A 13,867-nucleotide genomic window follows, 5' to 3' on the forward strand; every position below is an offset into this window, starting at 1 on the left:
GGGCTGGGCTGCTGGAAGCACATTGCCAGACCTGGAGTGATTGCAACTGTGTCTGACAGAAGCATAAATGGTTCTTCTGGGCACATTCAGTCTCACCAACTATTTCCCACCTTCCCTTATACAGGGATGTAATGTATAAAGGACCAGTGTTTGAGTAAATGAGACTCACCAAACTTCCTCCTCACTGACTCACTGGGAACTCCAAGTCAGCTGATTCAGAGTTCTTCTCTCCAGCTGATGCTCTCAGTCCTCGGGCCAGTTCACTTCTTGTTGTTCCCACATCTTCAGTCATGGTTTGCTTCCAGTTGGGGTTTTTCTTCCAATAAACCTCTCACCACAGGTCTAACATTAACCAGAGAGATAATGAAGCACATTAACAATGAAAAGGAGAACCAAACATTTCTGCTTAATGTTACTAAGAACAAAACTCACTGAAATTTAAACGTTGAAGCCAAATATAATAATCTCAGTGAACAATCTTTTATTGTCCCTCACACATCACAAAACAATATGGGATAAGAAGGAGCCATCATTCTGTCATGGTAATACATAAGACACAGGAACAGGATTAGGTGATTTGATCCATCTGGGCTATAAACGTGCAGGAGCAATGTGTGGTTAAGTGCCATGCTCAAGGATACAACGCACTGCCTGGCCTGAGGCTCAAACTCATGACCTTCAGATTGCTTAACCACTTGGCCATGTGCACATCACAGAAACCATTCTCCCCCCTAGACTTCCCAGTCCCTCGGTAAAGCAGGCAGTGAAAACAAAGATCCCCACAACCTGGGAACTTCTCCTTTCTCACCCACCCCAGTCTGGGAGAAGACACAACAGCCAGAAAGCTCCAGGACAAATGTGAGCAGCCTCAGGAAACGAGGCGAGTTGGGGGAAGTTAACGGGACTCAGTGACCAACGTCAGATTCCCCAACACAACATAGAGGAAGCATCCTGACCCATCCGGGGACTCTGAGCACACACCACGTCATCTTGCATCACAAAGTGAAGGTCGGGGCAGATCTGCAGTAAACAGCCTCACGTGACCTGTTGGCGGGTCTCCCGTTTCAACTCTGCGGAAATAGACAGCCTGGGCTCCAGGTTTGGATCGTTCAATGCAGATTAAGTGAAGTCTACACATTTTTGACCAGCCCAGATAATCAGAACATAAATGAGTAACTGGCCCTCAGTTCGCGGCTCACGGACAAAATCGGATCTCCCCGCTTGGGATCGGTCATAATACCCACCGATGGGAACGCAATATCTTCAGCCCACAGACAGTGATCCCGACCCCTGGCTCCCCCACCCAGGAGGTGAGGACCCTTCCCTCGATCCCACAGATGATGCACTTCAGCACTGAGCGGAAAAGAAAACACCGCCCGGCCGGAGACAGTGAACATGCGCGAAGTGAGTGTCACATCATCCGGAGGGCAGGGCCTCGGAAACAGATGCACAGGTGCTGCCCATCTGCTGTTAAATGGGAGGGGCAAACGGGATCACGTGACCAGTCGGGTCTCCCACCCCAGGCAGAGTTTTCAAGCTACCCACCACTCTGTGTAAAGAAACAAACTTCCTGCTTACATCTCCTCTCACCGTAAATATATTAGACATTTCAACCCCCAGGAAAAATAGATTGTCTGTCCACTCAGTATCAGAATCAGGTTTATTATCACCGGTGTGTGTCATGAAATTTGAAAACTGTGCAGCAGCAGTTCAATGCAATACATATTATAGAAGGAAAAAAAAACAAAATAAAATAATAAAAATAAACAACTAAATCATTTACAGTATATCTGGGACCCTTACTCTTTGTGATTTTGATGAATGACCTGGATGAGGAAGTGGAGGGATGGGTTAGCAAGTTTGCTGATGACACAAAGGTTGGGGGAGTTGTGGATAGTGTGGAGGGCTGTCAGAGGTTTCAGTGGGACATTGATAGGATGCAAAACTGGGCTGAAAAGTGGCAGATGGAGTTCAACCAAGATAAGTGTGAAGTGGCTCATTTTGTTAGGTCAAACATGATGGCAGAATATAACATTAATGGTAAGACTCTTGGCAGTGTGGAGGATCAGAGGGATCCTGGGGTCCCAGTCCATAGGACACTCAAAGTTGCTACGCAGGTTGACTCTGTGGTTAAGAAGGCATATGATATATTGACCTTCAACAATCGTGGGATTGAATTTAGGAGCCGAGAGGTAATGTTGCAGCTATATGTGATGCTGGTCACACCCCACTGTGCACAATTCTGGTTGCCTCACTACACGAAGCATGTGGAAACCACAGAAATGGTGCAGAGGATATTTACACAGATGTTGCCTGGATTGGGGAGCATGCCTTATTAGAATAGTTTGAGTGAACTCGGCCTTTTCTACTTGGAGCAACGGAGGATGAGAGGTGACCTGATAGAGGTGTATAAGATGATGAGAGGCATTGATTGTGTGGATGGTCAGAGACTTTTTCCCAGGTCTGAAATGGTTATGAAAAGACAGCACAGGTTTAAGGTGCTGGGGAGCAGTTGCAGAGGAAATGTTAGGGATAAGTTTTTTTACTCAGAGAGTGGTGAGTGTGTGGAATTGGCTACCAGCAACGGTGGTGGAGGAGGGTAGAATATGGTCTTTTGGATAGGTACCTGGAGACACTGGAGAAAAATAAAGAAATACTAGCTTAGAAAAATAGAAGGCTATGGGTAACCATAGTAATTCCTAAGGTAGGGACATGTTGGCACAACTTTGTGGGCCGAAGGGCTTGTATTGTGCTGTAGGTTTTCTTTGTTTCTGTGAATAAATTAAAAATCGTGCAACAAACAGAAATACTATATATTTTAAATGTGAGGTAGTGTTCAAGGGTTCAATATCCATTTAGCAATCGGATGGCAGAGGGGAAGAAACTGTTCCTGAATCACTGAGTGTGAGCCTTCAGACTTCTGTACCTCCTTACCTGTTGGTAACATTGAGAAAACCACATGCCCTGGGTGCTGGAGGACCTTGATAATGGAGGCTGCCTTTCTGAGACACTGCTTCTAATCCTCTGGTAATCTTATAAACGTCTATCCAGTCTCACCCCAGCTGGCACGGCTCCAGAGAAAACAACACAATTTTGTCCAACCTCCCGTTAAAGCTCAGGCCCTCTAATCCAGGCAATATCCTGGTAAACCTTTTCTGCGCCCACTCCAAAGCCCCGACATCCTTCCGAGAATGGGGGCGAACAGAACTGTATGAAACACTCCAGATGTGGTCTAACGAGTTTTATAAAGCTGCAACACAACTTCCCGACTTTTGAACTCAATGCTTCAACTGATAAAGACAACCATGCCCTTTGCTTCCTTAACCACCCGATCAATCTGTGCAGTCTTTTTCAGGGAGCGATGAACTTGGAGTCTAAGATCCCTCTGATCATCAACACTGTTCAGGGTTTTGCATTTAACAGTGTACTGTCTCATACATTCGACCTACCGAGCTGCCAAGATGATCATCACTAATCAAATCTCACCGAGATTTCTCAGGTCCTGTTGAATTTATTGCCAAGTGCACAAGTACGGGAAGGTACAGGTACAGAGAAACACTGACTTGTGGCAGCATCACAGGCAAGTACATTCAGATAACACACAGAACAGCAATTATACAATTCTCTGTCAGTAACAGTATAGAAACGTGTTTTACGTCATCCTGCTAATAGGACCAGAACAACAGGGGCTGAGCGGCGGCTCATCTCAGACGGTTCGGTGTGAAGGTCTCACAACCCGGACCGACCCCGGCAGATTCTGTGAAGGAAGCGAGGCGAGGCCGCCAGTTCGGGAAACTTCATCCCCTCCCCCTTCAGGTTTCACCGATCACCTTGTGTTTCTCTCTCCGCTCCCCACCCCCACCTTTTATTCTCCAGTCCTGCCGAAGGGTTTCGGCCGGTAATGTCGACTGTATTCTTCCCCTAGATGCTGCCCGGACTGCTGAGTTCCTCCAGCATTTTGTGCGCGTTGCTCGCATTTCCAGCATCTGCAGATTTTCTCTTGTTTGAGTTCGGGAAAGTTAACTCACCACTCAACGTCAGACCTCCCCGCTCGGAACCGGCTTCAATACTCACCGAAGGGAAATTGTTGGTGTTGCCCCGCAGAGAATAATCCGTCTCCGGCTCCCCGTCCAAGGGGGCGAGGACCCCCTCTCGATCCCGATCCCGATCCCGAACCCGGACCCGGACCCGGACGCGCCGCTGACCAACTTCCACAAAGAACGAAAAAAACACTGCCTGGCGGCTCAGGCCTGTGAGCATGCGCAATGTGATTCTCATTGCGTCACAGGCGGTGGGCGGGGCCACGGAAACAAACCCGCTAATGCTGCCGATCTGCGGTAAAACATGATCACGTTTCGCTGGAGGGTCTCCCATGTGACTGGTGACTGTTCCTCGCCCTTCACATACTGCCCCACCCACCGCCGCATTTCCCACATTATTTCATTATTTCCCTATATCATTTCCATACGTATTTAGATTTTCCCTCCATATTTTCCCCGATCCCTTTCCCTCCAGCCCCAGGTCACAGAGTTCTCAGAGTTATAGTTTTGATTCACTTCCCATCCCGACACACAATTCAGACCACACAGAAAATGAGCTGGTTTCTTTTAAATCAGTCAACACACACAAAATGCTGGTGGAACGCAGCAGGTCAGGCAGCATCTATAGGGAGAAGCGCTGTCGACGCTTCGGGCCGAGACCCTTCGTCAGTCCTGAAACGTTCCGAAACGTGGACAGCGCTTCTCCCTATAGATGCTGCCTAACCTGCTGCGTTCCACCGGCATTTTGTGTGTGTTGCTTGAATTTCCAGCATCTGCAAATTTCCTCGTGTTTGTCATTTAAATCAGTCTATGTTTATAAACACTCATTTCTATTCACATTCCTCTGGCCTCACTGGACAGGAACACTGAAACATTAAGTGAGAAACAACAGGAGGGGGCCATTCGGCCCCTTTAACCATCAGCAAGATGGAGTCTACTCTCCCATCTCAGCCACATGCTTCTATCGATCCTCATTTTCTCGATCCCTTGGGTCTCCACAAATCTGCCAGCCTCTGTTTTATGTGAGGACGATCACCGAGTCTTCAACACCCTCTGTGGTGTGGATTTACAGACATCCACCACCCTCGGCGTGGAGACATTTCCCCTCATCTCAGTCCCGACATTTTCACTGCCATCATATTTGACCTACTAAAATGAACCACTTCACACTTACCTGGGCTGAACTCCATCTGCCACTTCTCAGCCCTGTTCTGCATCCTATCAATGTCCCGCTGTAAACTCTGACAGCCATCCACACTATCCACAAAACATCCAACCTTTGTGTCATCAGCAAACTTACCAACCCATCCCTCCACTTTCTCATCCAGGTCATTTATAAAAATCACAAAGAGTAAGGGTCCCAGAACAGATCCCTGAGGCACTCCACTGGTCACCGGCCTCCATGCAGAATATGACCCATCTACAACCACTCTTTGCCTTCAGTGGGCAAGCCAGTTCTGGATCCACAAAGCAATGTCCCCTTGGATCCCATGCCTCCTTACTTTCTCAATAAGCCTTACATGGGTTACCTCATCAAATGCCTTGCTGAAATCCATATACACTACATCTACTGCTCTTTCTTCATCAATGTGTTTAGTCACATCATCAAAAAATTCAACCGGGCTCGTAAGGCACGACCTGTCCTTCACAAAGTCATGCTGACTATTACTAATCATATTATAGCACTCCAAATGTTCATATCCATAGCGACTTATCCAACTTGATGCTTTCCAAAAGCTGCAGCACATCCTCTTTCTTAATATCTACATGCTCAAGCTTTTCAGTCTGCTGCAAGTCATCAGTACAATCACTAAGATCCTTTTCCATAGTGAATACTGAAGCAAAGTATTCATTAAGTACCTCTGCTATTTCCTCCGGTTCCATACCCACTCTCCCACTGTCACAGGGTGAAAGGTGAAATATTTTTGGAGAATCTGAAGGGGGATTCTTCACTCAGAGGTTGGTGAGAGTGTAGAATGAGCTGCCAATGGAAGTGGTGGATGTGGGTACGAGTTAGAAACTAAAGAGAAATTTGGGTAAGGGCATGGATGGGAACTGTATGCAGGTTGTTGACAGTAAAAACAAAAACAGGTCCGTATTGACTAGAAGGGCCGAAGAGCCTGTTCCAGTGCTGCTGGGCTCTGTGACTCTAATAGCATTCTGATTTGTAATTTCCACAGTCATGTGCTTTGCTGCTAATTATCGAACCCAATAATTTACAGCATGGGTGTAGAGGCTGCCCAGTGACTGTTCCTGTGATCAAAGTCACTGAGACGTCTCATCATTGAGCAGATAATGTCTTCACCATTCTCCTTCACTCAGTCCATCACTCAACACCTTCCATGTTTACAGGAAATCACAGAACTCACAGAGAAGGAAACCGCGACAGAGGATTCCCCGCTTTTCCTCAGACCTGGTGATGGGGAAAGGCTCCCAGTCCCAGAGAGTGATGTGGGAATCAGGAATGAGTTTGCAAAGTTGGACAAAAGGCTGAAAGAATTTCTGCAGCTCGGTACGGTAAAACAATGCACCGAACTGAAAATAACATTGAAATATTGCTGACGTAACAAAGTACGTCAACAAAGTTCGGCCCATCATGTTGAGCTCAACCAAATAAATTAGCAACTAAATGGCCACTAAACTGATTCCTTGTGCCTGCACAATGTCCATCTCCCTCCATGTTCTTCACATTTATGTGCCTGTCTCAGCGTCTCTTAAAAGTTTCTAATATATCTGCCGCTACCTCAGCCCAGGCATTCCAGACACCCACCAATCTCTGTGTGAAAGAACTTGCCTCTCACATCTCCTTTGAACTTACCCCCTCTCAGATTAACTGAGAAAAACAATCACAATAAACATGCGATTGTACTGGAGTGAGTGTCATGGTCCGGTCCGTGAAATCCGCATTCCGGTTTACGGTCCGGTTCATCGATCCTCATTCCGGGATTTCCTGTTTTCCCTGGGTCCAGTGGCTGCCTTAATTGAGGCACCTGATTCTCGTTTTGCGCTGGCTCCATAAATAGCTTCGGGATTCATCTTCCGTCTGCTGGACTGTTCTCTCCTTTCTTCCTGTCCCTGCACTTCTGAAATTCTGGCAGTTAGTTCGGCATCTTATCTCAACAGTTATTTTGGCACTAACCTTCGTCAGTTTCCTGCGCCTGCTACCTTGCCTGTAACCTCGACTGCGTCCTTGCCTGTATCGCCGTTAAGTTCAACCGCCGGAGTGAGACTGGAGCCTCAGCATGCCAAGATATGGAGGTATCTATTACTGAGTTTGGATCTGTCTCTTTGTGTCCCTGTGTTTAGTGTCCGTCAAGGAAAGAGTCCCGGCCTTAGGAGGGGTCCTGACTCTGTATAGATCCCCGGCTCTAAGTCCTGTTCCCAAGGAGGAGTCCTGGTTCAGTGTTCTGTGTAGAACCCCGGCTCTCAGACCTGTTTCCAAGGAGGGGTCCTGGTTCTGTGTTCTGTGTAGAACCCCGGCTTTCAGACCTGTTCCCAAGGAGGGGTCCCGGCTCTGTGACCCTGTACTCCAACACCAAGGCTCTGTGTTCCAAGATCAAGTCAGGGCGCCGTGTTCCAGCCCCGTCCAAGTCTGAGCTTCGTGTCCTCATCCAGTTCTGGTGCCTCACCGAGCCCAGGAGTAGCTCGCCCAGCCTGGTCCTGGAGATTCCTCGTCCAGCCCTAGCCACGTCCAAGATCCTGGTCTAGTCCAAGCCACGTCGCTGTAATCCCAGTGTTATCTTGTGTCTAGTCTGTTCCTAGTCCCGAGTCCTCGACTGGATCCAGGTTCCGAGCCCGAATCAAGACCCATGTTCCGGGTCACTGTCCAGTCTCTGGCTCGGAGTCCTAGTCCAGACATCTAGTTCCAAGTTCCTCATCCAGATCCCGCTTTGACATTCTGAGTCCTAGACCAGGCTCGGTGTGCTTGTCTCGTCCAGGGCCTGTGTCCATGTCCAGCGTCCTTTCCTCCTGACTTCCGTTGCATTCTGGTTAATCTTAGCCCTGCTCCCAGTACTTCAGGGTCTGTGTCTTGCATTTGGATCGGCTACCAGAGCACCCCCCCCCCACCCCCGGCAACATACATAAACCAGCCCGTGGCGTTCCTAACTGTGATTTCCTCAATATAACGAACATTACCGAGAATCTGAAATCTGCAGCGTTCGCGGTTACCGAGCTACTGACTTGTTAAGTGATCTTTATATGAGGGTGGAGGTAGAGATGGAATGAGGCTGAGGAATAAGAGGCGTGTGAAGTGGAGAGAGGTGTTGACAAAGTTGTGTGTGGAAAGTGAAGAGCGGGTAGCTGCAGATGAAAGTGAGTGTGTGGAGAGATGGTGGGGAAAAGAGAGAAGGAGAGAGAGAGAGAGACCATAAGACATGGGAGCAGAATGAGGCCATCTCGCCTATCGAGTCTGCTCCGCTATTCAATCATGACTTAACCTTTTCCCCTCCATCTCAATCCCAGTTCCCGCTCTTCTCCCCGTGATGTTCGTTGTCATGTCCAATCAAGAACTTGTCAATCTCTGCCTTAAACATACCCAATGATCTGGCCACCACCGCTGCATGTGGCAATCAATTCCACACACCCACCATACTTTGGCTCGGGAAATTTTTCCGGATCTTTGTTTCTGAAAGTGCGCCCCTCTATCCCGAGGCTGTGCTCTCTTGTCCTAGACTGTCCCACGATGGAAACATCCTTCCCACACCTACTCTGTCCGGGCCTTTCAACATTTGAAAGGATTCAATGATATTCCTCTCATCCTTCTGAATTCCAGCGAATACAGACCCAGAGCCATCTAACGCTCCTCGTGTGATAACCCTTTCATTCCTGGAATCATCCTTGTGAACCGCCTCTGGACTCTCTCCAATGGCAGCACATCTTTTCTAAGATGACGGGCTCAAAGCTGTTCAAAATACTCAAGGTGAGGCCTCACCAGTACCTTATAAGACCTCCGCATCAGATCATGGCTCTTGTATTCTAGACCGCTTGAAATGAATGCTAACATGGCATTTGCCTTCCTCACCACCGAATGAGCCTGTAAGTTAACCTTCATGGTGTTCTGCACAAGGACTCCCATCTCCCCCTGCATCTTAGATTCCTGGAATTTCTCCCAGTTTAGAAAATAGTCTGCACATTTGTTTCTGCTACCAAGTTGTATGACCGTACATTTTCCCACCTTGTACTTCATGTGTCACTTTCTTGCCCATTCTCCTGAACTAAATCCTTCATCCTACCTGTTTCCTCAACACTAGTGCCCCTCCACCAACCTTCGTATCATCTGAAAACTTGGCAACAAAACAATCTATTTCATTATCTAAATCATTTGTATAAAGCATAAAAAGAAGCGGTCCCATCACTGACCCCTGTGGAACTAGTGACTGACAACCAACCAGAAAAGGGTCCTTTTATTCTAACTCGCTGCGTCCTGCCAATCAGCCAATGCTCTAACCATTTTAGTGACTTTCCTGTAATACCATGGACTCTTAACCGGGTAAGCAGTTCATGTGTGTGCACCTGATCAAAGGCCTTGTGAAGTTCCAAATGTACAACATCCAATGCATCACCGTTATCTAACCTACTTGTAATCTCCTTGAGAAATTCCAAACGAGTCGTCAGGCAGGATTTTCCCTGAAGGAAACCATGCTGACTTTGTATTATCTTGTCCTGTGTCACCAGCTAATCCATCACCTCATCCTTAACAATTGATTCTAACATCTTCCCAACAACTGAGGTCAGGCTAACTGGTCTATAGTTGCCTTTCTGCTGCCTTCCTCCTTTCTTAAAGAGTGGAGTGGCATCTGCAGTTTTCCAGTCCTCCGACACCATGCTGGAGTCTAATGATTATTGCAAGATAATTTCTAATGCCAGCAGAATCAATAACGCTACCTCTTTCAGCACCCCAGGGTGCAGTTCTTCTGGTCACGGTGACTTGTGTACCTTTAGGTCTTTCAGTATTTTGAGCACCTTCTCTCTTGTAATAGTAACTGCACCTTCTTCTCTTCCATCACACACCACAATATCAGGCGTGTTGTTAGTGTCTTCCACAGTGAAGACTGATGCAAAATACTGATTTAGTTTCATCAGCCATCTCATTGTACCCGGTTATTATTTCTCCTGCCTCACTTTCTAGCGGTCCTTGATCCACTCCAATTTATCTTTTTTATTTTTAACATACTTGACTTGGGAAAAAAACTTTTGTATTCCACTTTGATATTATTTGCTAGCTTGCATTCATATTTCATCTTTTCCTTCTAATGTTTAGATGCTCGCACTAATGTTGCGACCACATTTTCCTAAGGGTTCTTCTACCTTAAGCTCCCTAATCGCCTCCCGTTCATTATATAGCAGCCAAATCCAGTATAGCTGATCCCATAGTAGGCTCAACGACAAACTGCTCTAAAAGGCTATCCCTCTGGCATTCAACACACTCGCTCCCTTGAGATTCATTACCAACCTGATTTTTCCAATTGACCATCATGTTAACATGTCTCATGACTACCATAACATTGCCCTTTTGACCAGCGTTTTCTATTTCCTGTTGTAACCTGTGGTCCACCTCCCAGCCTCTGTTAGAGGCCTCTATATAACTGTCATCAGCGTCTTTTTACACTTGCTGTTTCTTAATTCAACCCACAAAGATTCAACAACTTCCAATCCTATGTAACATCTTCCTACTGATCTGATGCTATTCTTTACCAGTAGAGCCACACTACCCACTCTGCCTGCCTTCCTATCCCTCTTGTATAACATGTAACCTTGGGCATTCAGCTCCCAACTGCAATCATCCTTCAGCCACGATTCAGTGATGGCCGCATCATCATACCTGGCAATGTATGATGTTGAGTGGATAGTCACGGGGGATATGGAGAGAGGGCTTTAGAGATGGTTGGAGCAAGGGGAGAGAGCTGGAGTGAGGAGAGCGAGGTAGAGAGAAAGGTGTAGAGGGGTAAGAGAAAGGGAGTGGGAGGTCTTTTTTGCCGAGGTTGGGAGGGAAGGGCGGAATTGGGGGGAGGTGTGTTGAGCGACAGTAAGGGGTGAGGGAGGATGGGTGTGCAGTGTACCGAGGTGGTGTGGGTGAGCGATAGGGGCAGCGAGGAAGGAGAGGTGAGGGAAAATCGCGCCGAGGAAGGGGAGGGGGAGACGAGTTTGCAGCAAAATGAGTGAATGTGTGCAGTGCGGAGGGTGTGGTAAACTGACCGGGTTCATAGAAAGGAGGGTTCAGTGTTTTGTGTGGCGAGGAGAGTGGAGCGATTTGGAAGGGAAGAGGGAGAGGCTGGAAGAAGAGTCCACTGTGAAGGGGAGCGACAGTGAGGAGTCATGGATGAGTGAGAGGCGGTGCGTCTGGTCAGAATGATTAAACTAACCAGTTATTTATCCATAGTGGCGAATATGTTAGTCATGGGTGAGATTGCGGCCCTCGTCTCGGAATCCCACAGCGAAACTTTTACCGCACATGGCCCCGGTTCTGCGATCCGACGCTAGGGTGTGGTAGGGGGGAGTTGTGGGTGAGGCGGGGGTTGGGGGTATTGCGATTTCCACGCACTGCTCCCGATCACTGTGTCGAATCCGTCAGATCATGCCGTCCCATCCATGTACTTAACCAAGTTTCTCAAACAGAAATTGTTAAGACTTCGGACAAAGTCAGGAATTAAAACAGGTTGGGTATGTTGCGACTAACGTGACCTGCGTATATTTCAATGCAAAACGGTATTGAAGGAAAGGGGGATGAGCTCAGGTCTTGGATCAACACAAGGAATTACGATATGGTAGCCATTAGTAAGACTTGGCTGCAAGAAGGGTAGGATTGGCAGCTTGATATTCCGGGGTTCCCTCCTTTTAGACGCGACAGCACGAGGGCAATTAAAGGGGCAACTGTGGCGTTACTAGTATCGGGAATATGTCACGCCACCACTTTGTCAGTACAGACTGGGGAACTCGTCTGGTGAGGCTTTATCTGCGGGGTTAAGAGGAACAATTTTTAGAGAGACCGCACCCTCTTGCAAGAAACATAATCTGTTACAGGAGGTGATTTAACTTTCCAGGAATGGACTGCGATACCCGCACGGTAAAATAATTAGATGTGCTGGAGTTTTAAGCTATCCGAAATATTCTGAGAAGTGTGATTGGGATAGGCTGTTTTCTGTCAAAGGTGAACCTGATACGTGGGAGACTATCAAAGGTGTAATTTTGAGAGTTCAAAGCTTGTGTATGCATGTCGGAATAGAAGGTACTGTAAGTATAGCCGGTTCTTTTTGGGAACCTTGGTTTTCAGGAGAAATTGTGGCCATGGTGAAGAATATAGATGGAGGATCATAGCACGTGTGGGGAGCGAGGAATTTGTGGAGTAGAAGAAATTGCAAGACAGCACTTAAGAAAGACATATGGAGGACTAAGAAAAGTCACGAGTTTGTCCCAGCAGAAAAGGTGAAGTAGAATCCCAAGGGATTATACATGAATTATAAGAGAAAGGGAATTACAAGGCACAAAATTGATCTTCTGGATTACCGAAGGGTAATCTATGTGTGGAACCAGAAAAATGAGCAAGATCCTAAATGGAGTCTATGAGGCAAAGCAGAGTGAGTTCAAAGACTCCGCGCAGATTATAGAAGAGGACGTGTTTGCAGACATGATGCTAGTTAGGATGGAAGTCCCCAGCGACTTACAACATGTTTCCTCCGACCTTGAGGGATGCAGATATACTTAAGTTGTGTTTACCGGCAGGTAAGGTACCGAAGGATTGGGAGATGGCTAAGGTTGTCCCGCTCTTTAAGAAAGGTTCAAAAGGTAACAAGGAAAGTTAAGGCCTCTGTACCTGACATGGTAGTGAGAAGGCAAGTTAGTGGATGATGTCGGTCTGGACTTTAGCAAGGCATTTGACAAGGTCCCGCACAGAAGGCTGCTCAGGAAGGTTCAGTCGCTGGGCTTTCAAGCATAGATTGGAAACAGATGTATTCAGGGAAACGTAAGGAAGTAATCTGGCAAATGTCCTGGGGAAATTTCTTTGGGGTTCTGAGTAGGATTATCTTTGCATCATCGGTGAGGACGGGAGAGGTTCTGGAAGATTGCGGATGTTGTTCCCTTTTTCAAGAAAGGGAGTGGGAATAACCCTTCGGAAATAATGGGACAGTGAGTCTTAATTCAGTTGGTGGTAAGTTGATGGAGAAGATCCCGAAAGGCAGGGTTTATGAACCTTTGGAGAGGCATAATATGATTAGAAATAGTCAACATGGCTTTGTGAAAGGCAGGTCGTGCCTCTGAGCCTGATTGAATTGTTTGAGGATGTGACAAAACGGTTTGATGAAGGCAGAGTCGTAGATGTAGGGTATATGGATTTTAGCAAGGCACTTGACAAGGTGCCCCATGCAAGGCTGATTGAGAACGTAAGGAGGCATGGGATCCAAAGGGAGATTGCTTAGTTGATCCAGAACTGGCTTGCCCGCAGAAGGCAAAATGTGGTTGTAGACCGGTCATATTCTGCATGGGGGTCGATGACCAGTGGTGTGCCTCAGCGATCTGCTCTGGGACCCCTACCCTTTGTGATTTTTATAAATGACCTGGATGATGAAATGGAGGGATGGGTTAGTAAATTTGCAGAGACACGAAGGTCAGCGGTGTTGTGGATGTGTGTTGTGGAGGGCTGTCAGAGATTACAATGGGACATTGATATGATGGAAAACTGGGCTGAGAAGTGGCAGATGGAGTTCAACACAAGTAAGTGTGATGTGCCTGGCCTGCTGTGTTCAACCAGCATCGTGTGTGTATTGCTTGAATTTACAGATTTTCTCGTGTAAGTGTGAGGTGGTTCAGCTTGGTGGGTCAAATAGGAA

The 13,867-nt window shown here is 47.2% G+C and overlaps 2 protein-coding genes across 2 annotated transcripts in view; one reads left to right on the forward strand and one right to left on the reverse strand.

The window, feature by feature from the left end:
• The window catches only part of LOC140720955 (NACHT, LRR and PYD domains-containing protein 3-like), a 320,684-nt gene extending 316,420 nt beyond the window's left edge, over positions 1-4,264 (reverse strand). Inside the window, exons 1-2 of the mRNA XM_073035817.1 lie at positions 4,075-4,264; positions 170-342 (exon numbers count right to left, since the gene is read on the reverse strand). The gene's annotated coding sequence lies outside the window, so the exon portion shown is untranslated. The remainder of the gene's footprint in view (positions 1-169; positions 343-4,074) is intronic.
• The window catches only part of LOC140720891 (NACHT, LRR and PYD domains-containing protein 3-like), a 1,078,849-nt gene that overhangs the window by 130,548 nt on the left and 934,434 nt on the right, over positions 1-13,867 (forward strand). The window lies entirely within an intron of this gene.

The sequence above is a fragment of the Hemitrygon akajei genome, unplaced genomic scaffold, assembly GCF_048418815.1.
Source record: "Hemitrygon akajei unplaced genomic scaffold, sHemAka1.3 Scf000048, whole genome shotgun sequence".
NCBI classification, from domain to species: domain Eukaryota; kingdom Metazoa; phylum Chordata; class Chondrichthyes; order Myliobatiformes; family Dasyatidae; genus Hemitrygon; species Hemitrygon akajei.